The sequence below is a fragment of the Bison bison genome, unplaced genomic scaffold (assembly GCF_000754665.1).
Source record: "Bison bison bison isolate TAMUID 2011002044 unplaced genomic scaffold, Bison_UMD1.0 scf7180017864485, whole genome shotgun sequence".
In the NCBI taxonomy this organism is placed as follows: domain Eukaryota; kingdom Metazoa; phylum Chordata; class Mammalia; order Artiodactyla; family Bovidae; genus Bison; species Bison bison.
In genome coordinates this window covers 6,052,626-6,055,936 of record NW_011495045.1, presented here as the reverse complement: position 1 = coordinate 6,055,936, position 3,311 = coordinate 6,052,626, and positions in this window count along the sequence as shown.

Below are 3,311 nucleotides of genomic sequence, written 5' to 3'. Positions count from 1 at the left end.
GAAGAGACTGTGGACAGGCCAGGACTGGACCCAGGGCTCCTGACTCCAGGGTCCTTTTCACTGAATGCCACTCTTGGGGTACGGCTCTTGCCTGCAGCCTGGCTAGTGACCGCACCAGGGGGCAGCTTCATCTTGTCATCCAGCAAGGAAAACTCTGCCTCTCCCTCTGAGGGCCCGTGAGCTCACTCACACGGACATGTTGGACATCTCTGCCACCAGAGCCACAGTATTTAGGCCTGAGACTGGTTATCTGCTGGCCAGGGTGACACAGTTCGCAGCCTGGGAGCTGTCGCTGTGCCCTGGCGTTGAGAGGGTATCAGGCAGAGAGGGGCTAGATTGAGGGGCCTGGCCTCCCTGGCCCAGTTGTGAACGACAGTGGGGAGAAGCAGCTCAGGCTTCTTCTGCCCAGGAGCAGAGCCCAGAACACACAACTTCCAGAAGGCACAGCAAGAGGCCTGGCCGATAAGACTCCTCAGCCCTCCTGTGGTGCCAGACTCAGCCTGTCGACTTCCCAAAAGGGCAATGACTTTTTAAGAAAGATAAATGTTAAAATGCTGGCCTTGGGCAAAAGGCAGGAACAGCATTCCACCCCCAGGAGGCAAGAATGTGCCCCCACGTAGGCCCCCCAAGTGGGCCTGTCTGCACCCTCACGTGTCCATACTCTGGTGCTCACCGACCTGTCTGCACAGACACACACATGCTCCCTGACACGGCTCCTGCCCACGACCCTTCGGTCGATTCCAGGCACAGTGGGAAGGTGGCAGGAACCATTCAGAAGCCACAGAGCCAGGCGAGAAGCTGAGTGGAGGCCAGGAGACAGTGTGGAAGAAGAATCCAGAATGCAGAAGGGAGCTGGAGAGAAAACCAGAGAAAGAGAAAGCAACAGGCTCCCAGGGGAACCAGCCGGGCTCCTGGCTCGGAAAGGGCCAGCTCTGGGCAAGAGCATCTCAGAGGAGACGGGGACCTTCTGACTCAGATCCCTCTTCCTAATCCAGTACACACACAAAGCTGTCCCCAAGAGAGAGACGCCTCCCCTGATTCCTCTGCACCCCCATCCTTGGACCTCCATCTTCCCAGGCTGGTGGCTAGAAGGTGGTGACCATCATCCCGCCTTCCCCTTGGGGAAGTGCTCTGAGCTCAGCTCACACTCTTGAGGGGACCCCTCACCATGGGATGTCACCTCTCAGCCACCCACCTGCCAGGGAAAGCTCCCCTTGGATTGCAGCTGCTCCTCCTTCAAAGCTCCACAAAAAAATCACATTGCAAGGCACAACCCCAGGGAGCTTGCACCAAGGATTCACCTTGAGGGGGCTCAGCACCCTTGACACTCCCTTACAGGTGGGCTCATATCACCAGGACATCCAAAGGTGTGACTTTGGGTGCTATTTTACAGATGAAAAAACAGGTTCAGAGGGATCGCTCAGCTAAAGAGCGGCAGAACAAGGAGCCCAGGCGGGATGGATTTCAACGCCCAGACACGACTGATGATTCTTTTTTTCTGCCAGGGGCTGCAGCTCGCAGTTTGTGCTATCTTAGTTCCCTAACCAGGGATCAAACCCAGGCCCTCAGAGCAGTGACAGTCCTAACCACGGGAGTGCCAGGGAATTCCCTCGACTTTTGATTCTTAAACGGGGATGACAGGCAGCATGTCTGCCCACTCCAAAAATTCCTGCCCCACCTGCGTTCCAAAGATTTAACTGGTGAAGAAACCACTTTTGTGCCGTAAGCAACAAAGACCGTGTATTAGAATGCAAAGTGTGCAAGGATTTTTGCAATGAAATATAAAACTAAAAACAATCTTTCCAAGTCTCATCCACCCTGAATCTCCAAGGCCTCACCCCACAGTAATCTTTTTTTTTTTCACAAGTCCTCGTGTTCTGGAAGTCACTGTCCCCTGACACCAGTCCACAGAGATTCATCATCCTTTCCCGTGGGCCCCTGGTTAAGAACGGCTGACCTACTGAGGAAGCCAAAGGGCCTTTCTTGGGAGACTGTCACTCTAAAATTATCTCCTTCCTCTTTTAGTGATTTTCCCTTTCCTTTTGAAATACTGGTGAGAGTAAACAGTGATGTTTGGTTTCCTTTTTTACGTCCTTAACTGGTACGTAAAGACCTGGCTGCCACGTATGTCTGTCCCGCAACAATGCCTTGAAATACAACTGCTTGGTCAAAAGCAGCCTCTCCCAGCCTCCCAGCCAGGCCCCTGGGAAAGGTAGGGACTGGGTTCAGGGGGTGCTGGGGGGTCTCCTCCTGCACACCCACTGCCAGGTGGAAGGGAAGGGCTCTGACCCCAGGTAAGAAGTTTCCTGATGATTCCAGCTGGGAAACCCTGCCCTCCTCTCCTTTCTCCCCCCTCCCCCTCCCAGGAAGCCTGACATTCCAGCCTGTTCAGCAGATAAGCTAGTGGCCAGCAGCCAGAGCAGGGCCACCCAGACCCCAGAGGAAGCTAGGGTGGGCTGCGGGGGGTGGGGGAGGCTGGAACGGCCGAGAACAGAGGCAGGGGAGCAGAGGGGCAGGAGCCAAAGTGGGGAAGGGGTTGGGAGGTCCGGGAGGGGGCTGGGCTGGGCCAGTGAGGTAAGGTGGCACCCACAAAGCAGAAGTAGTCGCTAATCCACAGGCATCCCAAGAGGCTGCCAAGCATTTTCTAAGAGAGGGAGGTGTTCAGATGAGGAAACTTGAGGCCTACCATCCCCGGTCCCAGGGTAAGTAAACAGGATCTAGAATCCGAACACGGCCATCGGTTCCCAAACCCAATGGCGCAAAAGGAGCCCCTTTCCATGCGTGGGAGCCTGGGGAGGGGGGATCAGGCCAAAAGGGGTGCCCTAGAGCCCCAAGGGGGTGCAGGAGAGGGCCCAGGCTTGGTTGTGACTGGCTTCCTCCCCTCAGGGACCACCCATCAGGCTGAGTTCATTCCTAGATGTCAACAGACCCAGAACCTCCAGGAGAGGCCTCCATGAGGATAGGAGGGCTTCTGGAAGGGCCAGGGCCACCCAGAGCAGAAAGCCACCTCCTTCAGCACTCAGGCACCACCCTGCCGTCCAGACCCCACCCTTCCAGCCGTCGCCCCACCTGACCCACACTCCAGGGGGACAAAGGAACTTTTCACCAACCTCTCGGGATGGGCCCAGGCTGCCCCCTCCTCACTGCCCCCTCACCCCCCACCATCCCCACAGTTTTGGCCTTCACAGGGAAGGGGAAGTGGAGTCCCCACCCCTGGGCTCTGGGACCTGCCCCTAGGCAGCGAGGGCTGGGACTGGAGCTGAGGCTTCGTGGTCTGCGACACCCTCCCCCAGCTGCCCGGCTGTGCTCTA